The sequence below is a fragment of the Oncorhynchus nerka genome, linkage group LG23 (genome assembly GCF_034236695.1).
Source record: "Oncorhynchus nerka isolate Pitt River linkage group LG23, Oner_Uvic_2.0, whole genome shotgun sequence".
NCBI classification, from domain to species: domain Eukaryota; kingdom Metazoa; phylum Chordata; class Actinopteri; order Salmoniformes; family Salmonidae; genus Oncorhynchus; species Oncorhynchus nerka.
Window position 1 is genome coordinate 42297373 of NC_088418.1, and position 14011 is coordinate 42311383.

The window sequence follows — 14011 nt, forward strand, 5'->3', positions numbered from 1 at the left end:
TGTAGCAGGTCATCTCTGTTTTTCCCAATGCCAAATTTAGAGCTTCATCTACACATTGTGGATAGCCTCTTCTTAGAAACTTATTGGGCATCTCAGCTGCTTTTTCTAGATTGTCCTGAAAATTATTTGTTGCAAGTTGGGGGATGGGGGGGTTCTACACCTCGCTCAAGTTGGGTAGGGGAGGGGGGTTCACACCTTTAAAAAAATATGTATTTCACCTATATTTAACCAGGTAGGCCAGTTGAGAACAAGTTCTCATTTACAACGGCTACCTTGCCAAGATAAAGCAAAGCAGTGCGACAAAAACACAGATAAACAATCATACAGTCAATCTATATACAGTGTGAACAAAATAAGTAAGGAGGTAGGCAATAGGCCAATAGTGGCAAAGTAATTTCAATTTACACTGGAGTGATATATGTGCAGATGATGAAGTAGAAATACTGGTGTGCAAAAGAGCAGAAAAACAAAAACAGATATGGGGATGAGGTAGGTAGTTGGTTGATTGGATGGGCGATTTACAGATGGGCTGTGTACAGCTGCAGCGATCAGTAAACTGCTCTGACAGCTGATGCTTAAAGTTAGTGAGGGAGATATAAGTCTCCAACTTCAGTGATTTTTGCAATTCGTTCCAGCCATTGGCAGCAGAGAAATGGAAGGAGGAAATGTTGTATGGCGTTGAAGCTCGTTTGGAGGTTTGTTAACACAGTGTCTAAAGAAGGGCCAGGTGTATACAGAATGGTGTAGTCTGTGTAGAGGTGGATCAAAGAATCACCCGCGCCATCATTGATTTTATACAGAGAAAAGAGTCGGCCCGAGAATTGAACCCCGTGGCACCCCCATAGAGACTGCCGGAGGTCCGGAGAACAGGCCCTCCGATTTGACACACTGAACTCTATCTGAGAAGTAGTTGCAGAGCTGTTGGCTGGGGTTAGGGTAGCCAGGTGGAAAGCATGGCCAGCCGTAGAGAAATGCTTATTGAAATTCTCAATTATTGTGGATTTATCAGCTGTGACAGTGTTTCCTAGTCTCAGTGCAGCGGGCAGCTGGGAGGAGGTACTCTTATTCTCCATGGACTTTACTGTGTCCCAAAACTTTTCGCAATTAGTGCTGTAGACGCAAATTTCTGTTTGAAAATGCTAGCCTTTGCTTTCCTAACTGACCTTGTGTATAGGTTCCTGACTTCCCTGAAAAGTTGCATATTGCGGGGACTATTCGTAGCTAGTGCAGTACACCACAGGGTGTTTTTGTGCTGGTCAAGGGCAGTCAAGTCTGGAGTGAACAAATGGCTGTATCTGTTCTTAGTTCTACATTTTTTGAAAGGGGCATGCTTATTTAAAATGGCGAGGAAAGCACTTTTTTAAAGAACAACCAGGCATTCTATACTGTCGGGATGAGGTCAATATCCTTCCAGGATACCCGGGTCAGGTCAATTAGAAAGGCCTGCTCGCAGAAGTGTTTTAGGGAGCGTTTGACAGTGATGAGGGGTGGTTGTTTGACCCACGACCCATGAGTCAGTGATCGCTGAGATCCTGGTTGAAATCAGCAGAGGTGTATTTAGTGGGCAAGTTGGTCAGGATGATATCTATGAGGATGCCCATGTTTACAGATGTGGGGTTGTACCTGGTAGGTCCCTTGATAATTTCTGTGAGATTGAGGGCATCTAGCTTAGATTGTAGGACGGCCGGGGTCCTAGCATATCCCAATTTAGGTCAGCTAGCTGTACGAACTCTGACGATCAATTCACATATGGTGTCCAGGGCACAGCTAGGAGCTGGGGGGGGTCTATAACAAGTGGCAAAAGTGAGGGACTTATTTCTAGCTCGGCTATTAGGCAATTCATTAGTAAAGGTTGAATAGTCTATTGTTCAGCTAATAGCCCATCCTGCTATGTTTGTGAAAAACAAATGATAATACTTTTTTGCCTTTCCACGTTAAAGATTCCAAAAGACAAAGTGTTTTTAGCCACAATCGGCCCCAAACCCCAATTAAAACATTTGGGCACAGTCGATAGCGTGCTGGGCTTCGGGCTAGAATGTTGAGGGTTCGAAAACTGCTCATTGCTTGCTATAATGAATGAGTTTGATACACCTGGTAATGGATATGTCTGAAAAAACCTTGCTAAATAGTGATTTTCGTAAATTAACTTTTTACGGCTGCAGGGGCAGTATTGAGTAGCTTGGATGAAAAGGTCCCATATCAAACGGCCTGCTCCTCAGTCATAGTTGCTAATATTTGCATATTATTATTAGTATTGGATAGAACACAATCTGAAGTTTCTAAAACTGTTTAAATGATGTCTGTGAGTATAGCAGAACTCATATTGGCAGGCAAAATCCTGAGTTGAAATCAAAACAGGAAGTCAGAAATCTGAGCTTGTATGTATTCCCCAATGAAAGTCCCCAATGAAATCCCCTTGAGATATGAATGATTTTGCACTGCCTAGGGGTTCCACTAGATGTCAATCATCAATATAAATTATAATGAGGCTTCTATGTTTTTGTGGGAGTGAATGAGAGCAGAATATATCAGCTGTCCATCAAGCAGCCATTTTGTGATCCCACTTTTTCCTCATGGTAGTCATCTTCGTGAGCAATGGAACGCAACTAAGAAAGAATACTCCGGTTGGAACTTTATTGAAGCTATATCTTAAAAACATCCTAATGATTGATTCTGTACTTAGTTTGAAATGTTTATTCGACCGGTAATATCACTTTTTGAAGTTTTTGTCCGATATAACGCTGACCAGAATTAGCGTTTGGATATGTATACCAAACGCTCTAACAAAAGAAGGTATTTGGACATAAATAACAGACATTTTCGAACAAAACAAACATTTATTGTGGACCTGGGATTCCTGGAGTGCTTTCTGATGTAGATCAAAGGTAAGTGAATATTTATCATGTAATTTCTTGTTTATGTTGACGCCATCTTTGCAGCTGTGGTGTTTTTAAATTGAGCGCCGTCTCAGATTATTGCATGCATTTCTTTTTCCGTAAACTTTTTTTGAAATCTGACAAAGCGGTTGCATTAAGGAGAGGTACATCTATAATTCCATGTGTAAAACTATATTATCATCTACATTTATGATGAGTATTTCTGTTGAATGATGTAGCTATGCAAAATCACTTGATGTTTTTGGAACTAGTGAATCTAACGCGCCAATGTAAACTCAGATTTTTTTAATATAAATATGAACTTTATCAAACAAAACATGCATGTATTGTGTAACATGAAGTCCTATGAGTGTCATCTGATGAAATTAATCACTAACCTTCAATTAACTTCATCTTTATTTCTGTTTTTTTATGAAGGCTATATTTTGCTGGAAAATGGCTGTGTTTATTGTGGTTTGGTGGAGACCTAACATAATCGTTTGTAGTGCTTTCACTGAAAAGCCTATTTGAAATCGGACACTTTGGTGGGATTAACAATGAAAATAGATTTAAAATGATATAAGACACGTATGTTTTAGGAATTGTAATTATGAGATTTCTGTGGTTTGAATTTTGGCGCCCTCTATTTTCACTGGTAGTCATATCGATCCCGGTTTCGGGATTGCAGCCATAACAGGTTAACTTCATGACAAAAAAATATGCACAATCGTTTGTCTCTACATTAACTAACATATTCCTCTCAATTGTAAATGTTTTGCTTGACTCGTTATAACTACTTACATTTGCTTCCCCCGTAATGTTTTGTCAGCCATCTTTGCTGAAGTCACCAGGGACGGGTGGCACGTGTTAAATAAAAATAAAAACCTTGGGACCCAAATGCATAACGAGTGTTCTAACTCCCCGTTGTGGTGGTCTGGAGCAATGAAGCCATGACCCTGGGCACCTCTAAATCCTGCGTGGTAAATTCTCAGTAGAAGTGCTGATCTTGTCTGCATCCCAAATTGCACCCTATTACCTATTGGTTCAATTTGGGACACAGACCTAAGGCCACAACTGTGTCTTGAGAACCTGATTCCATACCAGCCACTTGTTTAGATCTGCCCCTACTTAGTCCATGCCAACATTCAGCTTGTACTCACACTTTTTTAAATTGTATATTCCTGGCATCTAATATAATACAGTCTCTTTTCATTTCATCCATTCACCTCCATGATAACCCCATTCATCTCTTTATCTGTATATTGTTCTATGTGTATCTCTCTATCACTCTCTGCCTCTCTCTTTCTTTCTTTCTTTCTTTTTTCCTTTCAACAACCTTGTTATTTTGTTAAGCTTTCTCTCCCCCACCACCATCTGTCGATTTATCTGTGGCATGGCGGCATTGGCGGGCGGGAGACGGGTGGTGAGCGACTCCTGGGCTGGGGCTCTGGAGAGATGGGAAATCGCAGAGTGAAGACGAGCCAGTGATCAATCTTATGCCATGCTGCTCTCTACCGCTCTCTCTACTCTCTCTCATATTTGTCTGTCTCTCGCTCTCTGCGTCTCACTCAATTCAATTCAAAGGGCTTTATTGGCATGGGAAACATATGTTTTACATTGCCAAAGCAAGTCAAATAGACATCAAACAAAAGGGAAATAAACAAGGCAAATAAAGAATCAGAATTCAAAAGTAAACATTACACTTACAAAAGTTTTAAAAGAATAGACATTTCAAATGTTGTATTATTGACTATGTACCGTTTTGTAACTATGTACAAATAGTTGAAGTGCGAAAGGGAAAATAAATAAACAAATCAATCAAGGTTTTATTTACAAGTATGGAGGTTTTATAGAGGTTTTATTTAAGAGGTGTTTGTGCTCCACTGGTTGACCTTTTCTTGTGGCAACAGGTCACATATCTTGCTCTGTGGTGGAACACTGGTATTTCACCTAAAACATATGGGAGTTTGTTAAGATTGGATTTGTTTTCAGATTCTATGTGGGTTTGTGTAATCTGAGGGAATTATGTGTCTGTAATATGCTCATACATTTGGCAGGAGGGCACATCTTACCTTTATTTAACTAGGCAAGTCAGTAAAGAACAAATTCTTATTTTCAATGACGGCCTAGGAACCGTGGGTTAACTGCCTGTTCAGGGGCAGAACGACAGATTTGTACCTTGTCAGCTCGGGGGTTTGAACTTGCAACCTTCCAGTTACGAGTCCAACGCTCTAACCACTAGGCTACCCTGCCGCCTCAAACCCTGTCTTCCCTTGAGAGCCAGGTCTGCTATGGTGGCCTCTCTCGATAGCAAGGCCATGCTCATTGAGTCTAGACATAATCAAAGCTTTTTAAAATTTTGGGTCAGTCACAGCGGTCAGGTATTCTGCTACTTTGTATTCTCTGTTGAGTGCGAAATAACATTCCAGTTTTCGCAGTTTTATGTTGATTCGTCCAATGTGTAAAGTAATTATTTTTTTGTTTTCTCATGATTTGGTTGGGTCTAATTGTTCTGTGGGGTCTGTTTGTGAACATAGTCCCAGCTGGCTGAGGGGACTTTTCTCCAAGTTAATCTCTCTGTAGGTGAGGGCTTTGTTATGGAAGGTTTGAGAATTGCTTCCTTTTAGGTGGTAGTAGAATTTAACTGCTGTTTTCTGGATTTTTATAATTAGCGGGAATAGTCCTTATTCTCTTCTGCATGCATTATTTGGTGTTTTACGTCGTACACAGAGGATGTTTTTGCAGAATTCTCTCTCTCTCTCCCCAGTATCAACACCCTTATCCAGGCCTTGGAAAGCAAACATATTAAACTGACTAGAAATACTTGATGTCTTTTGGACGTTACCGTAAAATATACTACGTCAAATGCAGTAGCAGTTTACTTACTGTATTTGTGAATGTTCAAAATAGAACGCCACACGAAGAGCACAATATCAACAAAATCGAAGCACATCCTCTAAAGCACGTGTAAAACTCATTCCACGGAGGGCCGTGCCTACGGGTTTTTGCTCCTCCCTTTTACTTGATTGATTAATTAAGTTCACTAGTTAGTCAAGAACACCTCTCACCTGGTTGTCTAGGTCTTGATTGAAAGGAAAAAAACAAAAAACAGCAGACACTGGGCCCTCCATGGAATGAGTTTGACACCCCTTCTTTAAAGTACACTGTAAAACCTGTAACTTGTTTTTATGGTAACTTACTGGAAGACAGTTACCTGTAAGTTAGTGTAAAGTATGTTACTATTATTTACAACAAAAAAATTGTTTAACATCACATTACTGTAAATAATTCAGTTTGGAATTTACGGTAATATACCGTACTGTAAGTTACCATTTTTTACAGTGTAGAAGACAATGTGCTTGCACCAATTTCTTGTAATTACAGTACAATACTGTAAAATACAATCCCATCTCCCCTCAATTAATTTAATTAATCAATTTATTCATGACAATTATTGTAATAAGATTAGTTATTTGCTGTTATTTTATGCTAACTTACAGGCAGCCAGTTGCCTGTAAGTTACCATAAACACCATGTAAAAAAAAATACAGTAACAGTATTTTTTTTTTTTTTTTTTTTTACATGTTACTGCCAGGAAATTACAGTAAAAACAGTTGTTTTACAGTTTAATTAAAGACCTGTGTCTTAAACCTCAATTTTATTTTCTCCAGTTCTGCTGAAAAAGTAACAATATTCTCCTCTCCTCATGGTTATGTTCTCGTCACCAGCTATCTACATTTCAATATCTAATCAAACACCCTGATCCAACCGAAGATATAACACCATTTTGTACTAATGCAGAAGTCTTCTTGTATAATTAGTTTAAACACGTTAAACACACCAGGGGCCTTACAGAGCCTACAGAGCTACAGTCAGGTGTGGCATGTGGGTGATTGCTGAGATCAGAGAGCAGGTTTAGCCTACTCTGTCAGGCTAAATTAATGAGGCAATTAAAGTATTGGGAGGAATTAGAGGCTGACACCTCTCCTGTCCGCAGGCTGAGGTAACTGGTTGTGTAGAGACGGAGGTAGATGGTTGCGTAAAACAATAGTACAGTGCATTATTGTAAACGTATTACGGTAATTATAATCAGGTTGTATCCTGAAGAGAAGGATTAGGGTGAAGGGGTCAGTGGCACATTATTTGGTGTGACACAAAGGACACATTAACTAGTGTATCATTTGAATTACTTGAATGGGAATGTCCATTTCGGTCCTTCTAAGTCTATTATTTAGCTTTAGCTTTGCACAAGTATACCCCCAAACACATAATGATGTTTTCTCAAGATCTGTTTCTTGTCAATTGTCACCTTCAAAAGTCAGTTGATATCATAAAAACTTGCCTTTTTGTGCTAATACACGATTGAAAAATATGGCAACAATGATAGCAATGGAAAGTGTGATTTCTTCCATCAATTGGTGTTTCACTCTGAGATGCAGGAAAGTTTTTTATTATTATCTGTAGCTTTTCTAATTCCAAACACCACAGGAGCTCTGCAGTCATTTCTCCAGTAAACACGTTTAAGTCGTATTACATTCTAGTGATCAATTTCTGTCCGTACTGGTTAGGCAATTAGGCTGGCTTCTCAAATACACACACACACACTTTTTAACAAAGTCAATGATACATCTTCAAAAGGAGGGTTCTGCAGAGAGGGTAAGAAGAGTGATTATTGAATGGAAATGCCTGCGAATAACACACACACACACACACACACACACACACACACACACACACACACACACATCTTCATGTCAACTCTTGGTAAAAATAAAACATGATAATTAGCTGCATGACCTTTTCACCATTCACTGTGATTAACACCTTTCAAATGGATCAGCATGTGTCAGTGCATGGCACTTATGGCACAACCTGGAACATTGTCACTTGTCATCTTGTTGGCCTCTGATTTCAGTCACAGCGTCATATCACACGGGTATAACTGAGTTGTCTGCCTCTGCTCCTCAGATGAACAAATATATATAACCTTTATTTATCGAAGCGAGTCAATTAAGAACAAATTGTAATTTACAGTAATGGCCTGATGACAGTAGATATCAGCTGGTACCAGCTCCTTGCTTCTCTTATTCTGGGATCAGCAACGTGATGTTTGACAGATAATGAGTACAAAGAGGAGGAGAAGGAGGAGAGTGACATTTCATTCTCACCTTCTGATACAACCACTACTCTCACTTTCTGCTTTGATTTCTTCTCTCTCAGCATACGCCAAACCACAAGAAAGTACTGAACATTTGTCATTATAATTTTTTGACATATACAGTGGCTCGTGAAAGTATTCACCAGCCTTGGCATTTTTCCTATTTTGTTGCCTTACAACCTGAAATTAAAATAGATTTTTTGGGGGGGTTTGGATCATTTCATTTACACAACATGCCTACCACTTTGAAGATGCAAAATATGTAGCTCCACCTTTCGCAGCATGGCACATCTAGCCCCTGGGATTTTTGCCCATTCTTCAAGGCAAAACTGCTCCAGCTCCTTCAAGTTGGATAGGTTCCGCTGGTGTACAGCAATCTTTAAGTCATACGACTGACTTTGACTAGGCCATTCCAAGGCATTTAAATGTTTCCCCTTAAACCACTCGAGTGTTGCTTTAGCAGTATGCTTAGGGTCATTGTCCTGATGAAAGGTGAATCTCCGTCCCAGTCCAAATCTCTGGAAGACTGAAACAGGTTTCCCTCAAGAATTTCCCTGTATTTAGCACCATCTATCATTCCTTCAATTCTGACCAGTTTCCCAGTCCCTGCCGAAGGAAAAACATCCCTAAACCATGCTGCCACCACCATGCTTCACTGTGGGAATGGTGTTCTCGGGGTGAAGCGAGGTGTTGGGTTTGCGCCAGACATATCGTTTTCCTTGATGGTCAAAAAACTAAATTTTTGTCTCATCTGACCGGAGTACCTTGTTCCGTATGTTTGGGGATTCTCCCACACGCCTTTTGGCGAACACAATGTTTTGCTTATTTTTTTTCTTCAAGCAATTGCTTTTTTCTGGCCACTCTTCCATAAAGCCCAGCTCTGTGGAGTGTACAGCTTAGTGGTCCTATGGACATATACTCCAATCTCTGCTATGGAGCTTTGCAGCTCCTTCAGGGTCATCTTTGGTCTCTTTGTTGCCTCTTTGATTAATGCCCTGCTTGCCTGGTCCGTGAGATTTGGTGGGCGGCCCTCTCTTGGCAGGTTTGTTGTGGTGCCATAATCTTTCAATTGCTTAATAATGGATTTAATGGTGCTCCGTGGGATGTTCAAAGTTTCGGATATTTTTTTATAACCCAACCCTGATCTGTACTTCTCCACAACTTTGTCCCTGACCTGTTTGGAGAGCTCTTTGGTTGTCATGGTACCGCTTGCTTGGTGGTGCCACTTGCTTAGTGGTGTTAGGGGTGGGGCCTTTCAGAACAGGTGCAAATATACTGAGATCATGTGACAGATCATGTGACACTTAGATTGCAAACAGGTGGACATTATATAACTAATGTAATTTCTGAAGGTAATTTGTTGCACCAGATGTTATTTAGGGGCTTCATAGCAAAGGGATTGAATACATATGCCAGCACCCCTTTCCAGTTTTTAATTTCTTTAAAATAAATAAATATTTTTCACTTCACCAATTTGTAATTTTTATCATAGGTACACTTCAACTGTGAGAGATGGAATCTAAAACAAAAATCCTGAAAATCACATTATGATTTTTAAGTAATTAATTTGCATTTTATTGCATGACATACGTATTTGATACATCAGAAAAGCAGAACTTAATATTTGGTACAGAAACCTGTTTGCAATTACAGAGATCATATGTTTCCTGTAGTTCTTGACCAGGTTTGCACACACTACAGCAGGGATTTTGGCCACTCCTCCATACAGACCTTCTCCAGATCCTTCAGGTTTTGGGGCTGTCGCTGGGCAATACGGACTTTCAGCTCCCTCCAAAGATTTTCTATTAGGTTCAGGTCTGGAGACTGGCTAGGCCACTCCAGGACCTTGAGATGCTTCTTACGGAGCCACTCCTTAGTTGCCCCGGCTGTGTGTTTCGGGTCGTTGTCATGCTGGAAGACCCAGCCACGACCCATCTTCAATGCTCTTACTGAGGGAAGAAGGTTGTTGGCCAAGATCTCGCGATACATGGCCCCATCCATCCTCCCCTCAATACGGTGCAGTCGTCCTGTCCCCTTTGCAGAAAAGCATCCCCAAAGAATGATGTGTCCACCTCCATGCTTCACGGTTGGGATGGTGTTCTTGGGGTTGTACTCATCCTTCTTCCTCCTCCAAACACGGGAGTGGAGTTTAGACCAAAAAGCTCTATTTTTGTATCATCAGACAACATGACCTTCTCCCATTCCTCCTCTGGATCATCTAGATGGTCATTGGCAAACTTCAGACGGCCTGGACATGCGCTGGCTTGAGCAGGGGGACCTTGCGTGCGCTGCAGGATTTTAATCCATGACGGCGTAGTGTGTTACTAATGGTTTTCTTTGAGACTGTGGTCCCAGCTCTCTTCAGGTCATTGAACAGGTCCGGCTGTGTAGTTCTGGGCTGATCCCTCACCTTCCTCATGATAATTGATGCCCCACGAGGTGAATCATCCACAATGTAGTCTCCTAACAACAAACTATTTTGTAGTGGTCAATCGCTTTTTAAGGTTATTTAAGTGAATGTTCACACTGTCACACCTTATATCTAAGGTTCATCAATGCCCTTTTCGAGTGTTTAACAGCACCTATGTCTTTAACAAAGTTTGTCTTTGACAAAGTCTAGGTGTGGTGTGTGTTGTTGCAAAAATTTCTGCCAGTGTTGAGGTTGCTGATATTGGCAAAAGACTAGAGCCAGGATAAGAGGATCAATAAGGCATAGACCAGGCTCTAGGACCTGGGGTTCCTTCTTCCAGAATAGACAAGGCTAATTGGTCATTGGAAATCCCTCCAGTACCTCCCTGCTCCTGTCCCAGGCTGTTTAAAGGTCACCTCTTGTCATAGGATGGAGTGTGTGCTGCTGTGCTGTTGTTTCTGTAATAATAAAAGGGTAAGTACTGAGTTTGCCCCAGTAAACAAACGTACATTCAGAAGGGTCTCCTGGACTCTGGCTCTTGTTAAGTGTCATAAAGAGTTGTTGCTGGAGTTTTTTTCCTGTAGCTTTGACCTATAACTGCAATATTCACATTTTAGGGAGATATTATTTGCATTTTGTTTTTGTTGTTTGCACAAATGAGCTGTTACAGCTGGCATGTTTCCAATACGTATTATATAAGAGTAGGAGTAGTTGAATCTCAGGGCATAATGGCACCATCATCATCATCATTATCATCATGTTTACCGTACATGTCATCATAGCATCCGAATGAATAAGGACCTAAACTAAATAAACCCACTTAAACACACATTTTATCAGGATAATAATAATAGTAATAATGATGATAGGACAGATAAAAAAAAAAGCATAATCATGTTTTACCAGCACACTAAACAGTGACCCACATCTACAAGGTGCTCTAACAGAGCCATATACAGTATGCTGAAAAATGCAACCAAGCTGCCATAATGCAGCAAAACATGAACTATACAACACCACGCAACTATGATGGATCCCTCCTATGCCTTTGTCACTGTGTCCTTCACTGGCCGAGATCGATGAGACCCCTTCATTCCTGTAACGTGTCTACCGTTTTATTTTCTTGTGTGTGTCAGAAGAAGGTGGACAGCCGGCAGTGGGTTAAATCACTCTGTCCACCCCTAGCCCTTGAGGGCCATGTCTCCCTTGTCTTATCAATCTATCGACGTGGCATCTGCATTGCCCACGCTGTCCGGGGCCCGGGAGGCCGATTCTCTGGGCCCACCACAGAGGAATACTAATGTAGATGCAGATAGCAGCTTGTTGGGCTCGTTTTGACCACCTCAGCAGACATTGATCCTTCTGCAGGGCGAGTGGAGAGGGAGACGGATGGAGTGTCACCTCTGAAAGAAATGGATTTGGACCTGTCTCTCTCTGTCTGAGTGAGAGATGTGTGCCGCCTCCTCTGGCATCGACATATATGCAAACACACACAGACAAACATACGGATATAAGCATGCACGCATGTGCGCACACACACAGACACAGACACAGAGAGGGTGGAAGAGGGAAAGAGAATCTACCAACTCAATTAGGAGACTTGAGTGGAGTTTATTTTAAAGAGGCGCTTACAGTATATAATACGGAAGAATTGTGGATTTTGTGAAACCATCTTTAGGAATTCTGACATTGACGCAATGGCAACATTTGACTATTTCCCCCTCAGTATTAGGTAATTGGTCATTGAAGAAAATGAGAAGGGCTGTATTGAAAGGTTCATGTTCCTTTATAATACCGCTCAGCTTCCTGTGTGTATTTTTTACCGTCGGGTGTGCTTTCGAGAATGCACACCAGTCATGTCTATTAGACAGGGGAGATCACATCAACATGTTGGAACACATTCTCTGGACAGCTTTACAATGATGCAGATAAAGGGTGATATGTATGCCACACATGCACTCACACAATCTGTTGGTGTGGACTCAAGCGATTTACACCTTCTACCAATATGTAAAGGCTTCCCTCTGTATTACTGTTATTACCGTTATGGCTATACCCCTAACATTCCACGTGTCTGTCTGCATGAAGATCCATTCTCATTGTAATGTCAATTAACAAGTCTTCAACAGTCAGTTTGCCAGAGATATCTCATTTTTAATGTGATTGAAGCTCTTTTCTTTAGTGTCAGAGCGAGCATTGAAAAGGAGATGGAGGGAGGAACAATGGCTATAGCCAGGCTCAGGAGAAGATTACTTGTGTGCCTCTCCTACTTCCCGTGATCACATGTGTAATGATCCCAAATAAGAAGATCTAAATTAACAATTTATTTTCAGGGGAGAAAGCAATGTGGAATACTGATTACACTTTTTCTGCCACCAAATGGGAATGTGTGCCTCTCTCTGGTTTTACAGTTCTTGGAAGAAAGGCATTTTTTGGGTGGTTATTTAGGCAGACAAAGGGTAATGTAAAAAGACTATTGGTTTAGTTGGAGGCTATTCAGCTGGATCTTGAGCTGAATGATAATGGACACGGCCCAAATGTGCATTTCCCGTGCTGGTCGGTGTCCCAAATGCCAACCAATTCCCTATATTGTATAATACCTTTGACCGAGGCCCATAGGGATAGGGTGCTATTTGGGACACAACACTTGTCTTATTGGAGAGTGTCAACATTTAGCACTGTCAGGCCCCCTTCAGACCCCCTTACCTTTGCCTGAATAAAAGGTCAAACAATCAGGCATCTGGGTGGACAGCTAATTTGTCATAGCTTGACAAACACGTCAGCATCCAATCTTAACGCTACAGAAAAGGTTAAGAGATTCAAATAACTTCTCACCTTGCTCTCTATCTCAACAAGTCAACGCGCAGCGAAGCAGAAAATTCAATATTTTTTATTTAATAGTTCAAGAGCATATTCGGTTGGTTTTCAAGGACCGCCCATGACTCTCAAGAGTCTTTAGCATGCTTGGATTCACTAAATGACACTCCACCACAGGGACAGAGATCATCACTGTCATGACATCACAATCAGGAACATATAAATTTCCACTTTCCACTTCAACCTCTTTCACCTAAACAGACTCTCTCTCTCTCTCTCTCTCTCTCTCTCTCTGCAGAGAAAGACACCTCTGTAGCCTGTTCTACTTGTGCTAGAGAGGCACCTATACAGTGGCGTGGCGCAGCGGTTATTGTCATTTGCCAGCGGTAACCTCTGCAGTGCGGAGCTCATTGTCTTGTTTTCATGCTCCTCTGGTGCTTTCCATCCAGGGTAATATAGTAGGACTGACAGCATGGTGTCAGAGATACAGAGAGAGGAGGGAGGGAGGGAGGAAAAGAGTATGTGTATGGGTGATTCTTAGAGAACATAATGTGGCAGAGGCTCACTTCAGGACTATAGTCTCTATCCCTGCTGGCTGCCTGGCTGAATGACAGGATGTCAATTAAAGGCTCATGTCCAGCTCTAAATGAAAACTCCACTGGCCCTGATTAGTTTGTGTAGCGTGTCAACCTCATATTTAGAGCTGTGGTGTGTGTGTGTGAGAGAGGAGGGTACACGCCAGGCTATTTG